Source organism: Panthera onca, chromosome B2 (genome assembly GCF_046562875.1).
Source record: "Panthera onca isolate mPanOnc1 chromosome B2, mPanOnc1 haplotype 2, whole genome shotgun sequence".
Classification (NCBI taxonomy): domain Eukaryota; kingdom Metazoa; phylum Chordata; class Mammalia; order Carnivora; family Felidae; genus Panthera; species Panthera onca.
In genome coordinates, this window is record NC_138343.1 from 38,866,140 (window position 1) to 38,881,886 (window position 15,747).

The following is a 15,747-nucleotide window of genomic DNA, read 5'->3' on the forward strand; positions in this document are numbered from 1 at the left end:
GCATAATAGATGCTCATAAATGTTTGTTGAATGAATGAATGAATCAATGAATCAGTGGAGTGACCCATTCAATGAGTCCAACCTATGACCTAGTCCTGGTTACTCTTCATGTGGGAAATCTCTCTTTCTGGATGCTTTCCAGAGCCCTGAAATTACATTGGCTTCTTAATTAGTCTCTCTCTTCCTTCCTTCGACTAATCTATTAGATCACTTTTGTCTTTCTAAAACCACCTGCCCAATCACCTCCAGTGGCTCCCTGGTGCCCAGCACATACCAAAAAATCCACTCGCTGGAGTTCTCCAAATTGATCCCTGCTAGTCAGCAGCCAAGGTAACCCCCTGCCACCCTACCTCCCACTCCCCACATTTATCACATGGTTGTTCTCACTGTGTCCTCTGCCTGGAGGGCCTTCCTTCTCTCTCTTGCTGTCCATATCCCACACCTGCAAATCTCTGCACAACCGCTGCCTCTGTAGAGCTCCCATAATTAAACTGCCCCACAATAAGTCCTTCTGTCTCAGTTCTTGCAGCGATCCACTGAGTATATTTAAGCTTAGAACTGCTTTCCAGGGGTGCCTGGGTGGCTCAGTCAGTTAAGCGTCCGACTTCAGCTCAGGTCGTGATCTCTCGGTCGGTGAGTTCAAGCCCTGCGTCGGGCTCTGTGCTGACAGCTCAGAGCCTGGAGCCTGCTTCTGATTCTGTGTCTCCCTCTCTCTCTGACCCTCCCCCCATTCATGCTCTGTCTCTGTCTCAAAAATAAATAAATGTTAAAAAAAAAGAAGAACTGCTTTCCAGATATTTCATAATTGGTGTAGTTCCTTCCAGGTCACTAGCCCTTTCACATACATTATCTGATTTGATCCTAAAAACTTTGTGGGAAAGTTGGGGCAAGTATTTTAGGGAATAATTCAACCATAAGCATCAGAAACCCACTGAGTTAGCTTAAATAGAGGGGATTTATTGCAAAGACACTGGTAAAGAGTAGCGGATCCTCATTTTAGGTAGTGCAGGAGGGTCTCAAGGGGACTAGAAAGGCATCCAGAGACCTTCTTTCTCTTTCTCATGTCTTAGTCTCTCTTCTCTGTCCATCTGTTCTCCCCTCCTCTCTACAAACCAGCCTCCTTGGAAAAGGTCCCCATAAACTCGATGCCAACATACTTGGAGTTGCTATGTGCCAGTTCTAGCCCCAATTCTAACCTTATCCCCTCCAGGTCCCAACACCATCCAATTGGTCACCCTCCATATCTCAGTTCAAATTCTCAAGATGAATTCTCTGAATGGGTGTTGGCCAGCTAGTTCAGTGGCTGGTTTTGAGTCACCTGCCCAGCCCTGGTGCAAACAGCTGTAGGACAGGTCATACTGCCCACTGCCCATTCAGCAAGACCTGGAGGAGGGCAGGGCCATGGGCTGAATAAGCCAAGTACCAGCGTAATATCATGGATATGAAGGTGAGCACGGAAGTTAGGCCAGCTGTGTATAAGTCCCAGCTACGGTCATCACTGGCTCATGACCTTGCCAAGCCACTTCATCTCTGTCCAATTCCTCATCTTCCAAAAGCATCATCAGTACAGGATCATTGTGATGATTCAGTGAGAGAGCCACTGTAACACATAACCCAGGGCCTGGCACATGGTAAGTGCTCAGTAAAAACTAGCTTCTGCTACAGTAGGCATCATTATTCTTGGTGTATTGCTGAAAGTGCCCTAAGATCCTCAGTTGAATCAGAACCCTGCAGGGCTGGGCCTCAGGAATCCATGTTGTTGCTGTTGTTTTTATGACGTGTGTTTATTTTTGAGAGAGTGCAAGTGGGGGCAGGCAGAGAGAGGGGGACAGAGGATCCAAAGCAGGCTCTGCGCTGACAGCAGTAGGCCCGATGTGGTGCTTGAACTCAGGAACTGAACCGAGAGATTACGACCTGAGCTGAAGTCAGAAGCTCAACCGACTGAGCTACCCAGGCGCCCCAGGAATCCATGTTTTGAAAGAGTCACCTGCGGTAAGTGAACCTGTGTTCACCAATGGTGAGTCTAACCCAGCTCCCTCTCTTACAGATGGAAAACTGAGGCTCAGACAGGCAGAGGGCTTTCTCAGGTCACACCACGAGCTGGTGTCTGGACCTGAGACCCGAGTCCTTGTGCACAAACTGAAGACACGGTTCCCATGGGTGGGGTCTGCACACACTCCCATCTCCAGGTCCTTGGGGAGTGCCCAGAAGGACTTGGCCCAACATGCCACCCTCAGGCAGTGCCATGCTCCAGTGCAAGGGCTCTGGGATTAGCACATCTAGGCCGGCACCCGGGTCAGCCTCTCACCAGCTTCATAACTTCCAGGGAGTTTGGTTTTGTACCTCAGCTTCCTCAATTCAAAAATAAGCTGCTAGTACTCATGTCATTGGATTGCTGTAAGGACAAAATGACTTATGGTATGTGAAGTTTTTAGAACGGTGCTTGACACAATGCTATAACCATCAGCTTTTATTATTAGCAAACATAGACCTTCTGGGTCTCTTTTTGGCCATTAGCTGGTAGGGATAGATACTAAAAAAAAAAAGAAAAAGAGAGATACACTTGGACAAGTGTTTATAAATCACAAATATATAGGGGATAGCACACGTATCTGATTAAAACCCTGAGACCCAACCTCTACGCACAAAGTTTCCAGTGGAACTGGGTGCAAATAACCACAGATACCCACACTGGTAGCTTCTCTCGACACAAAGTGAATTGGCACGGATGCATTTGAAGACACTCACTGCACACACGGACATCTGATGAGGAACTCCCTAAAGGCATCTCTGTGTCTCCCCTCAGACTGGGGCTTCCAATGGTTACAGATCATCTCTCCACATCCAACTTGGACAGGTGGGGGCCTCTAGACACCCACTACTCCTTCATTCCTGACCTTCAACATCAGGGGCAAGGCATTTACTGTCCAGTAAATTGGACTATTCCCAATTTCAAATACTCACGGCTGATGAGGTTTTTCAATGCCATTTCCTGCCACTCTAATTGCTGCATGCCATGTTTTATGTATTTTAATTAGGGCTTTAAATTTTACACCTAAATCTCAAGGCACTCTAGTAAAAGGACCCTCTTTAGAAACTGGAATAAATAAATAAAATCTTCCCAGGCAGATGACAGCCAGGAACCTTGAGATAATTCATATCAACCTGTCACTCTGCCACCACCATTCTGTCATCTGGTGCAGCCTTGAGGGCGTGTGTCTGGGGTCTCCCCAGTAACACTTTCTGCCTTATTCCTACCACCTGAGAGGCATGACTATTTCCAAAGGTGCAGTCTTGATGGTCATAACACTCCCCAAATACTTTAGTTTAAGACACATGTCCCAGGTTTGCTTCGTTCAAGTGCTATGGCAGCTGCTGTCCAGTGTTGGTCCCCAACCTGTGGTCAGTTGTAATTACCTGAATTGTTTATAAAACATACTGATGCCCAGACTCCTCCACACTGAGGTTTGGGTCCTATCGGTCTGCAGTGGGACCACAGCATTGCTAGTGATCTTGCATGACTGCAGGTGACACTATCCTGCAGCCAGAGTGGAGAATCAGCACTGTAGGGAACTCATTGTTGAGCAAAACCCATGCTGGTTTCCCTCCCATGTTGTGGGGGTGGGGGCACATTCACCGACCCCAATGAACTGCGGGCTTGGCGAGGACTGGGACCCCATCTGTCTTGTTCACTGCTGTATCTGCAGTAGGAGTGTGCTGTGTGGCATGCATGAGGTGCCCTGTAAATATTTACTGGATGAAACCTAAGCCACCCCTTCCCACAGACCCCCTGAACTCTTCACATTTCCAATGTAGGTTCTACCACTTGGCAGTTGGGGGCCTTAAGCAAGTCAAGCTATCTTTCTAAACTTCAATTTCTATATCTTTAAAATGGGGATAATGTCAGTAATCTACCCACACAGAGAATTCACTTTTCCCCATGCTTGGCACCCAAGTGGCCAGCAAGCCTCAGTGATCAGCACTGTGACATATTCACCTGTTGCAGGTGAGTTCCTCGGCTTCTCTGTCCTGCTGGCGGGCTCTCTGGACTGAAGTCACACCCAAAGAGGAAACATGTGGTGTTCAAGCAGGACCAAGGGCCTGCGCTGAGAGCCTAGGAACGCGATTTGGGTTTCTCCTTCCTCTGACCCACTCTGTGACCTTGAGCTCGTCTCCTGAACTCTCCAAGCCTCTGAACTCCACCAGCTGCCCTCCCTCCACTACCCCACCACCCCCCTCCCCCAGGCATTCCGTGGCTCTTCAGGTTAGGAGATCACTCTGCTGAATGTGGCAGCTGCCTTTGAGACTTCCATGCAGTGTCTAAGCAGCCGCAGCCAGCCCTGAATGCTCCTTGGATGAAAGTGAGGCACACACACGCAGCTGTGGAGAAAAAAGTCCCTTGATTCAACAGCCCCTGGAGAATTCCTTTTCTAACAGACACAGAAGCTCTGTCCCCCAGACAGCCTACAGCGCCAGGCAGACTCGTCGGCTCTCTCTCTGTTCCATCACTTCTGAGACAGAGAAACAAGGCATGGAGGCCATGTATGCTCAATCAAGGCATGATAGAACAGCCCTCTCTGAAGGGGTGCCCCATCTGGATGGGAAAATGTGTATCAGTTGGAGCCTCCTCCCTTAGGTCCTAGGAACCGGCTGGATTGTCTTCCGTCCTTACAGAAGAAATGGGAATTCGTAGGATGAGCTCATGGTGGAGAGGGGTGAGGGGGAGTCTGGAGGTGGGGGAAACAAGGAAGCAAGCTCTCAGGCTTTTTAATAACCTACCTCAAAGCAGGAAGCTGTCCTGCCCACCCAAGCCTTATGCATCTTCCTACTTAGAACTCCCAAGCATCACACGCTGTCTGCTATGCAGAATTACACACTCCTTTATATGACTTGGGGCTGTTTATTTACAGCCCTGGGGTTGTGTCTTTCTTAAAGAGGAGATAATACAGCAGGCAGCACAAAAGCACAGAATCTGAACAGGGACCAAAGCCCAGTTTTGCTCATTTCTAGCTGTGCAACCCTGGACAATTTACGTTTTCCTTTTTGAGCCTCAATTTCCTCATCTGTAAAGTGGGGACAAAAATACCCAACCCCATAAGATTCCACACAAGATGAAATTGAAGACACTATAATGTGCCCACTACAGTGCCTTGTCCATAGGACATACTCAGCAAGTGGTAATAATAATAATAATAATAATAATAATAAATAATAAGTCCCAATTATGGTCCAGCACCTTGAGGGTAGGGGCATGTCTTGTGGCTCTGTAAATCCCCTCCACACCTAGCTGAGGGTCAAAGAAGACTGGAGGGTTTTCAGAGCTGTGGTGGAGGCGCCTGACTCACTGGCTGGCAGGAGGCCCTTACATGCCACACATCTATTTACAACTGCCCGTGCAGATTTCTGCTCCCAAATGCCGTTATTAATACTAATGCTTTACCTCTTCCGCCCAGTCCCCAGGCCCCGCTTAGGCAGGGAGGGCGCCTCCCGGCCTCTTGCCAAGGAGGCCGCGGGAGAGAGGCCAAGGCCGAGGGGCGGCGGGCGGGGGCACCAGCCGCTGGCGCGCAGGGCTGCGGGGGTGAGTGCCGTTACCTTGGCAAAAAGGGGCATAATTAATCCGCCGCGCTCTCCTTTCATTAAGCCTTCACGTCTATACCTGAATTAACTTTTCACATCCAGTTAAGGCGCGTGGGAGGCTCTGGCCGCCGCAGGCGTGACAGGCGCGTGCTGTGACTGTTGGTGGAAGTGGGGCTGAGAGGACCTGCCACCCAGAAGCTGGAGGCGCCCTAAGCTTGGGGTGGATGTGGGGGAGGGTAGAGTTTCCAAGCTCCGCCCCGCCCTCCTTCACTCAGGCAAGAGAGGGGCGTTAGAAAGGACAAGGGGGAGCTGCCTTCCAGCCCTGGGATCGCTGGGCCACAGGGCAGGCTTCTCCTGCTGAAACAGAAGGCCTCTGGTTTGTTCGGCAGGGATGGGGGCGGGGCTGCACCTGTTCAGGCCAGGCAGCGATGTATGCTCGGTGTGTTAAGTGTCTTCCTCCAGCTGCTTTAGGACCCAGCACAAGAGCGGAAACACACACAGGGGAGAGTGCCTGTGCACAGGCAGATATCAGTGCAAGCGTCCCTGGGTGGTGGCTTTCTCTAAAGGGGACCCACCTAGCTTTAGTTCTGTGGACCCAGAGCTCATTAAACTGCCAGCCTTTTCTTGGCATCATTTGGGAGTAACAGTGGACTTCCGGTGCTCGTCCAGGAACGGGAACCGGAACTGGGAACAGGACCATGTCAGGGCATCTTTTTGCAGGTGTCCTGCTTATCTCTTGAGAAGCCTTCCTGTGCCTCATCTGAGTGAAAGGTTTTCTGGGAACTACTTAGCCCCTCATTTATGACAGAAGAGGGCCACTTATCCTCACAACACCTCCAAGGTGTTCCTTCCTCCTCCTCTTCACCTGCCTCCTCCACCTTGTTCAAGACATTCAGGTCAGCTCAAGAAGCAGCTGTGCACACCCCCAGCCTTGTGCAGGATACTTTAAGGTGTTTGGTTGACAGAGAGAAGGGAGGATGCCCACCAAGGTACCTGCAATGTCTCGAATTATTTGCTTCATGATCTTTGTTCTCTAGTGGCTTAAAATCTAATGGGAGAGCCAAGACAGGCAACAAAGACGTGGCTAGCACGTGGGGGATGAGGGAGGCTCAGAAATGGAGAGTGAGTCAATGCCGGAAAGAGAGTTTGGGCCTCCAGTCACACCCTTCCGAGGAGGGAAACTATTGTGGGCTGGCTCTGAGTCACCAGAGATTTCTCAGGGGAGGTAGGATTTGAATTAAGCCTCCGAGCCAGGCTGTGAGCTAAGTGCCTGACGCCCATTATCTCATTTAATCCTTACAAAACCTCCATGATCTGGGTGTTATAATTATCACTCCCATCTTATAGATGAGGAAACAAGCTGGGGGGTGGGGGTTCAGGGAACTGCCAAGGTCACAAAGCTGGTAAGAAGATTTTAAGCTGGGCCTCCATGACTTTTAAGCCCTTCCTCTGAATCTTAATGCTTTATGGCTTCCTCTAACCTTGAAAACATGTAAAATTTCCAGTGAGGAGACCCAAGGCAAGAGCATGGCCACAGAGGCAGAGTGCTAAGAAGATGGGAGAGTGTCAGGGGGGTCAAACTCTGGACAGAGTGAATTCCCAGGCCAGGGGAAAGAACTAGCAGGTACATGCTAATATCCCCAGCTCTAAGAGCTGTTCATTGGAGGAAAGAGGATTTGGGGTTATTTAATTTCCTGGCTGAGAAATCCAAACCGCTTTTGAGTGAGAGCAAGGGGCAGAGGGGTCTTCTTGTCAATCCTGTCCCCAACAACTTCAGGGTATTGGGGCTTTTAGACACTCTGCAACCCAGCTCATCCAATACCTTCAATCCAGATCAATAAACATTTATGTGCCAGACACTAAGTGCTGGAAATGATTAAGGGACAATTCTTGCCACCAGGAAAATTATAGTCTAACAGGGGTGATGGACACAAAGAGAAAATTCACTATAAATGAGAAATGTGAAGATTGAATGTGTGGTCCCCTCACCTGGGACATCAGCCCAGGTGGAAAGGACACAGGAGCTGAACCTTGAAGGCAGAGCAGGTGATAGGGGAAGAAAAGGAGTTAACCCACGCACCCTGGGTTAGAGGAAAACACCTAAGCAAGGTCATGGAGGTGTGGAAGCATGGTTTGTGTTTGAACTTGTAAGCTGACCAGTTGATGAGAGCATGAGCTTGGAGACAGGTAGTGACATGAGACAAGGCTTCAGAGGTTGGCAGGAGTGAGGGCTCAAAAGGCTTTGCAGGTCTGGCTAAGGAACATGGACTCAATCCTTCAGAGGCCTGAAGGGCTTTCAGCAGAATCTAATATAGTCACGTCACATTCTAGAATCCTAACTCTGGCTATGAAGAGGGAAGTAGCTTTCCCTAGGATAGACTGGATCCTAGGAGGCTGTGAAGGAGAACTGTTACATTTCACCCAAGATATGATGAGGTCCCCGATCAAGGTGCTAACAGTAGAACTGGAGAAGGGACAACCGGGTCAAGGAACACTTAAGAAAAGAACAAGACGGGAAGTCCCTGGGAGGAAGAAGGAAGAGCCTGACGGTCTCCAGACTGCATCTTGTGGGACTGAATAGGTATCTCTCATGAAAATTTGGGACACCAAGAGAAGCAGACTGGGGAGAGGGGATGATAAATCAGTTTGGGTTTTGTTGAATTGATGATACTCAAGTGACATCCAGGTGCTCCCAATAGGTACCTGGACTTAAGTCAGGAAATAGGCTGGAGACATAGAATGGGAAGGTATCGGCAAAGAACTGGGGTTAAAACTAAGAAGGTAGATGAGCTCAAATGTAGAGATCATGTCAAGAGAAAGGAGAGGATCCATAACAGAACCCTGGGAAATAGCCATGCTCAGGAGCATACAGAAGAAGAGACATCCCCAAAAGAGACTAAGCAGACACACCCAGAGTTGGAAACCAAAGGAACAGGGGGTATCAAGGAAGAAGGAACCCCCATGTTAAATGCAGCCAAGAGGTTGAGGAAGATCGTGACTGAGAAGCATCCACCATCCTTGGCAAAATGGAGGTCACTCTGGCTGTCTTATCAGGGTCCTAGCAGAATAGAAAGAACACTCTTGGGTTGGGAAGTTTCAGATTTTAACAAAGGGTCTTGGTAACAGTGGGGCCTGGTCCAGGGAAAGCCTCAGGAGAGTGCATTGGCTGATGGGGAGGATAGCAGGGAAGAGTTTGAGCAGTCAGCCCCCTGGGCCAAAGGACCAAGAAGAGGGAGGAGTTCACAAACCTGGAGGCAGGGAGCTTTGTCTGACAGGCTCATGAAGTTGGTGAAGGGACACAGCCAGCCAAGAGAGACCCCAAAGGTAAGAAGTTGGCAAGATAAATTCCCCAACCTCACTCCCCCTCCTCCTTCCAGCTTCCAGCCAAGGCTCTGTATTGACCACACTCAACTGGAAGCCAGAAGACAGGTGAAGCAACAGGTAGATAGATGCAGGTCCTCCAGCTCAGCCTGTGGGGGCAGACAGAAAGGTGGAGGAGGGTGGACAGACATGGAGGGACAAAGAGAAGCTGCCCAGAATGGTGGTCTTCCCAGAGCACTGGTGGAGCAATGGAAGACCTGGAGACCCAAGGGCAGTGGGTAAGCATGAGCACATGCTTATCATGCCTGCCAGCACTCCCGAACACCCTTCTTATGCATGGTAAACTTCCCACCCTGTGAGCCTCTCTTCCTGGAGAAAGATTCCCTTCTCCCAGCGGCCCTTGCAGCTGCAGCCCAGCCACGTGACCTGGGCTCCACCAATCAGCCAAGCCAATGGGATGCTAGGTGCGGAAGACCACAAGGTGAGGAAACAGGCACCACTGTGTAGAATCTGGTTTCTGGAGTGGTAGGGAGGTGTGCATTCTGGGGTCAGCCGTTCCAGACTGTTTTGGCATCCAGAGCCAATGATCAGTGGGGCCAGCCACAGTTCAGGTCCCCGCAGCCAAGGTCAATGGAGCTGCCAGTGTAGACCAGTGTTGGGCTGTGGGCCCTGCTCCTCATGCTCACACTCCGTGTCTTCTCTGGCCTTCCTGGAGTTTCTGTGGAAGATCCCTGGGATCCCTTCATCTGTTTCTCTTCTGTTTAAACTGGCCAGAGTAGGTTCTGCTACTTGTCACCAGGACACTGACTGAGGGGGAGTGAATCGGCTGTGCGGACAGAGACATAGGAAGGCGGACTAAGCTTTCAGGAGAAAGAGGAAAGAAAGAGTGTTGGGTTCGAAGGGTACTGATAGGAAAAGAACACTGGCGGGCTCATGAGCTGAGGGAGAGAGCACCGAGAATTGAGAGGTGAGGGAGAGTAGTAATTTCCCCATCTCAGAGCTAAGGAAAAGGGTTCGGGGAGGTAAAAAATCTTCCCAAGGCCACGCTGACAGTGAGCAGGGGTGCAGGAACTCCAGCCCGGGCCGGCTGGCTTCAAAACCTCCGGCCACAAGCATCACTGCAGCAGCCACACCAGGCAGGCCCGTCGAGGGTAGTTTTCATCGGAAATTTTTGAAGTCATACCTGGAGCCCAGTTTGAAAGGACAGAATGGCCCCTAAGGAAGTTGAAGAATGAGCTGGCCGGCTAGTCAGAGTGAAAAAGAGACCCAAGTTCTTGTCAAGTGAGTCAAGCTGCCTTAAGACATGAGGACTGGGGCGCCTGGGTGGCTCAGCCTGTTAAGCATCAACTTCAGCTTAGGTTATGGTCTCAGGGTTCGCATGTTCGAGCTCTGTAGGGCTCTCTGCTGTCAGCTCAGAGTTGGCTTCAGATCCTCTGTCTCCCTCTCTCTCTTTCTCTCTCTCTGCCCCTCCCCCACTCTCTTTCTGTCTCTCTCAAAAGTAAACATTAAAAAATGTATTTTTTAAAAAAAGATATGAGGCCCAATGGCCTATGGCGCTTAGCCTCTCCCCCCAATCCTGGAGGAAAATTGCTGTTCCCCACGTAGCTGACTGGGCTGTATGAAGTGCCACCCCAAGTGAAATCCAGCAGAGGGAAGGAGAAAGGAAAGGGGCTACAGAGCACAGTCCACCAATCCCTTGGGAAGTGGGCTTCCAGAACACTGTGGAAACTCCTGAGAGTGGCTGGTCTGCTTCATCGTGGCTGGACCTTATTTACACGGCATGTCCGCGTGTTCAAGGGGAGGAAATGTAGGAAGGTTTTGATAAACGAATATATGGAAAGATTCTGGATTTTCCCAGAAAGCATCTCCAGACCCAACAGAGTTTGTATAGTGTATGCACTCCCGTTGTATTTGAGCCCCTTCTGCAGAAAGAGCTTGTTGCTACGTGTGCAGTGTTGACTCTCCCCAGAGGTTTGGACCTCTGCACAGGGCCTGCCTGTGTGTACGTGCAGAGCTGACCCACATGTTAAGTTTTTGTCTCATGAGGGTGGAGTCCTTTTGCCACCGGCCTCAGAAAGACCAGTCCTACAAAGAAAGTCTGTCGCTATATCCCAATTAAGAGGATAATTTCTCAGGTGCTTTTTCAATTGGCCATATCGACAAAGTCTTGATATTTGGTTATTTTAGTGACACATAAAGCTTTTTCCTTGGTTAACACATTTGAGTTTAATTTCAGTAATATTTCCATTAACAACCCGTAATTAAAGCATCTAATAAAGATCAGTAATTCACTTAGCTGGATTTGCATTTAAAAAAAGCAGAAAGGATAAAAAAATGCATTTGTGGAACTCAAATTTCATTCTTCTGTTAAATGAACATTATGGTTTTTCTGGGTATCTTAATTGAACCTCATTTTTTAACAGGAATATTAAACAAATTAAATTAAGCAAGTAATTTCCCTTTTAAGGAAAAAAAAAGTCTTCAAGTGGAAAAGCTCCCTCTAAAACACCCATTATTGGGATGGGGTGGGACCACAATGTGGGCAAATGTGCTGGTTCTGCTTCAGCAGCAGTGAGCTGACAAGCTGCCATCCTGAGCAGGACCCTGCACCCCCCCCCCCCCACCCCGAGAGCTCAGCTCTGAAGGACACTCAGTCCTGAGGACCTGCTTGGCTGGGATCCCATAGGCTCTGGCCCAGGCTGCTGAGACTCAAAGCAGGAACCAGAGAGGTGGAAGGAGCTGGGATCAGATAAGTCACTAGAGTCAAGGGGAAGCCACCCAGGTAAAGGGCTGGAATCAGCTCGAATAAGGCAAGGTGCACAAGGCAAGCTTAGGGGTGAAAAGCCTCATGAACTGGGCTGTTTACACCCACTCATTTAATTATCCTACCATCAGTCAGCTCGTGGGATGGAGTGGGAATTACTTGCTTTAACTTAACAGATGCAGAAGCCACAGCCCTGGGAAGTCACCACGTGAAACCATATCTGCCGGGCTCCAAGACAGGAGTGTTAGTCTGGGTCGTCCCAGAAGTGGACTCCGACTTAGGACAAGGTGTGCAAGAGGTCGATGAGGGGCAGTGTCTTTGAGGGAAAGCATACGGGGAATCTGGGGGAGGCCAGGAGGGCTGCCCGCCCAGGGGGGTGCAGGCCTGACCCTGGCAGGAAGCACAGAAGCAAGGAAGGAAGGTCATGTGAGAGCGTCTTGGGCTATAGTCCTGTCCAGAGAAGGCTCAGCCAGGCCAGCGGAGTCCTCAAGTCAAAGTGACCCATCACAGGGTTTCCACATGTCCAGAGAGGACCAGTCTTAGCAGCTCTGCCACACTCGGACACGGCTGGGAGTACAATGACGTCAGTCAGAGGTCTGGAAGGTGCCTTGTCACAACTGCTCCATCTGTGCACTTCTCCGTGGGTTCAGATGGATTTGATACCAGGGACTGGCAAGGACAGGGCAGATTAGGGACATCAATTCCAGAATCAAGGGATTTTCAGGCAGTGTTTGGGACTTAGGACAGTGTTTGCCCCAAGAGGCAAATACCTTTGGGGTGAATGGAGTGGAAAGAAGTAGGACCCAGCCAGGCTGGGGAGGAGGCAGGGCATGGTGGACAGGGTTGTTGGGGGCTGGGATACCCAGTCACTGGTGTGGAGGGCAGGCTTTCCTGAAAATCAGCGGGGATGCTCCACAGGGTTACCTAACACCAGAGATCCAGGCTTTCGAACTGGCCCACCCAGAGGTCATAGGGATGAGGACCCCCAAGCCACACCCGTAATGCATTAGGTCCACAGGCTGGTGGGAAGCATCAAGTCAACAAGGGGAGGCCCACAGCAGCCACCACTGCACACATCCCATGCCTGTGGGGAGCCTTGTCTCCCTATTCCACTCTCTTTGGTTTGCAAAGCCTTAGGGGGAGGGCAGGGCCAGGGGGCATAGTATGATAAAAGAAGGGGATCTTTAGTGGGGAAGGCACTGTCTCCGCCTTAGGGGAACTTCCAATCTTAGAGAGAAAACATAGTTTACTCAAAGAGTCCCTGGTCTGTTGGAAAAATACAGCCCTTTGTTTATTCATTCCATAAACATTAATTGAGCACCTACTTCACACTTGATATACACCAATGACAAAACAAACACAATCCTTGCTTTCTAGATGACCTTCTATTAGGGAGATAGATAATAATTAATATAAATGTGTTTCTGGTGTGTAATAAACTGAAAGGTTCTATGGGGCCAGAGAAAAGTAGAGCAACGTAAGGGAGGTTGGGGGGCAGTGGGGGAGGGTGTGTTGAGTTTAAATAAGGTGGCAGGCCAGCCTCTCTGAGTATAGGACAGGGGGAAACAAGCCATGTGAAAGTCTGGGTGAAGAGCTTTCCAGCAGGGGGAATGGCCTGTGTAAAGCCTTGGAAGAGGTGAGGTGAGCTTGATTTGATGTGTTCGAACAGCACGAAGGTCACCGCCGCTGGTGCAGGGAGGGAGGGGACAAGCCCTGGGAGAAGCTGGGCAGGAACATGCTGGGGATCCAAACACACAGAGCCCTGTAGGCCACTGGGAGGACCTTCAGCGTTCACACGGATGGAAATGGGAAGCAACGGAATGGTGTTGAGCAGAAAAGAGACTGAACTTTTAACTGGATCATTCTTGCCATTGTGTGGAACATGGGCAGTGAGGTAGGTGCAGCAGGGAGGGGGAGAGCCCAAGAGAAGGCTCCTAGAGTGAAGCAGACAAGGGATGAAGGTGGCTCTGAGCACAGTGATGGCATGGGGGCTGGTGAGAAGGGACCCACTGAATGTTGTTCAAAGGATTTGCCCACAGATTGGATGTGGCCTCTAAGAAGGAGGTGGCACAAACCTAGGTGAATGCCTAACTCAGCCCTGTGCCTCTGAGGTCCTCCACGCACACACACACACACACACACACACACACACATGCAACAATGGAGGCAGGGACATTTTGACCCTGCGCCTGCCTCCACCCAAGCCCCCAACCCAGGGAAGGCATCCTGGCAAGATTCCACCCAGAGCCCCAGAGCCACTGATACCTCACTAGGTCAACACTGCCGTCGCATGAACAGCCCCGGGAAAGCACAGTAACTCAATTCAGCTGTGCAGCTCCATAATCTCATGTCAACCTCACAGCTGATGATTACTGTTTTATCACAGGCTCGTAAAGTCCCCACACTGCTATGAATCATGGACACTCTGCCAGCGAATGCAGGGAAACCTGGCCAACTCCAGAAGATGCTGGCTTGACAAGCAGCTGCTGTGGTTCATCTGAGGTCACTTTTCACTATTGCAAGGGTCTCCCACCTGCTCGTTCTGGAAATCAGGGAACAAGTCACTTGCTGGGGGTGGAGCCTCTAGCTCCCCTCTGCTGGAGAAATAATAAATGCCTGGAGCTCTCTTGTGTAACATACTGAACGGGCTGGCAGCATGGTACAGAGGGAGATACCTGGGGTTTTGAGTCCAAGGATATTTAACTCTGCATTTGCTATTTGCTAATTGTGTGACCTTGGGCAACTCATTTAAGCCATCCTAACCTCAAAATTCTCATCTGTAAAATGGGTGTTGTAGAGCTTCAGTGAGAGATGTTGTAACATACTTGAAAACAGCAAATCACTAGACACATTTAAATTGTAATTGCTATTATATCAGGACCCAGAAACCAAACCCCAGTCAGGCAGACACCTAGAACCAGGGAGGAAGCTGCATCCAAGGGTCAGAGGGTCACAAAAGATCAGCAGAAGGACACAGAAGCCAGACTTGAGGTTGAGCAGTGAGATGAAACCAGACCTGAGGTCAAGCCGTGGGGTAAAGCCAGGACAGAACATGTAGCAACACAAACAACTAGAAATGGAAAGAAACTTAAGCTCTTCTTGCCTTGTAGTATTTTTTATTTTTAATGTCTATTTATTTATTTTGAGAGAGAGAGAGAGAGTGTGCACGAGCAGGGGAGAGGCAGAGATAGAGGGGGAGAGAGAATCCCAGGCAGGCACTGTCCTGTTAGTGCAGAGCCCAATGCAGGGCTTGATCTCATGAACTGCAAGATCATGACCGAGCCAAAATCGAGAGTTGGAATCTTAACTGACTGAGCCACCCAGGTGCCCCTAGCCTTGTAGTTTTTAAAATTCTATTTAGCAGGTGAACCTTTTCCACATGAAATATATATTGGTCAGGGTTCTCCCAAAAAACAGAACCAGTAAGGTGAATGAATGGATGAACCAATGAATGAATGAATGAATGATGAATGAATGAATGAATGAATACAGAGAGAGGGATATTTAAGAAATTGGCTCATGTGGTCATGGAAGCTGACAAGCCCAAAATCTGCAGGGTAGGCCGTCAGGCTGAAGATCCAGGGATAAGCTGCTGCTGAAGTTCAAGTCTAAGGGTTGTGTGCAGCTGAATTCCTTCTTGCTGGGGGAGGTCAGTCTTTGTTCTATTAAGGCCTTCAACTGATTGGATGTGGCCCACCCATGTTATATAGTGCAATCTGTTTTATTGAAAGTCCACCAATTTCAAACTTAATCTTATCAATCTTATATATCTTGTATGATATATATACCCTCGAAGAAACATCCAAAATAACATTTGGCTACCATGGCCCAGCCAAGTTGACACATAAAATTAACCAGGACCTTATGCAGATCTCTAGTACTTAAAATAGATACAAGAACACCTGCCATACTGGAAGAGGGAGAGAAGGGACCATATCCATAAAGCCTTATCTTCCACAGAGGCTCCAAGGAACCAAGTTTGAAAAACCACTGGTTTAGTTTCCATTGAGGGTGACCTTTATCCAAGAGGCAAGGCAACCATATGCTGGACACCCAGCTGGCTGATGCTGCTTTCACAACGTCCT

At 49.5% G+C, this 15,747-nt stretch overlaps 1 long non-coding RNA gene across 2 annotated transcripts; it reads left to right on the forward strand.

Annotated features, from left to right (window-relative positions):
- Window positions 1-5,790: 5,790 nt before the first annotated feature.
- Window positions 5,791-14,288, forward strand: LOC132666417 (uncharacterized). Of its 2 annotated transcripts, none has more exons than XR_009604655.1 (2): window positions 5,791-6,566; window positions 14,049-14,288. It is a non-coding gene; the product is annotated as an uncharacterized LOC132666417 (long non-coding RNA). The 2 variants fall into 2 exon arrangements; XR_009604656.1 differs by lacking the exon at window positions 5,791-6,566 and adding an exon at window positions 7,428-8,158.
- The last annotated feature ends 1,459 nt before the right edge of the window (window positions 14,289-15,747 follow it).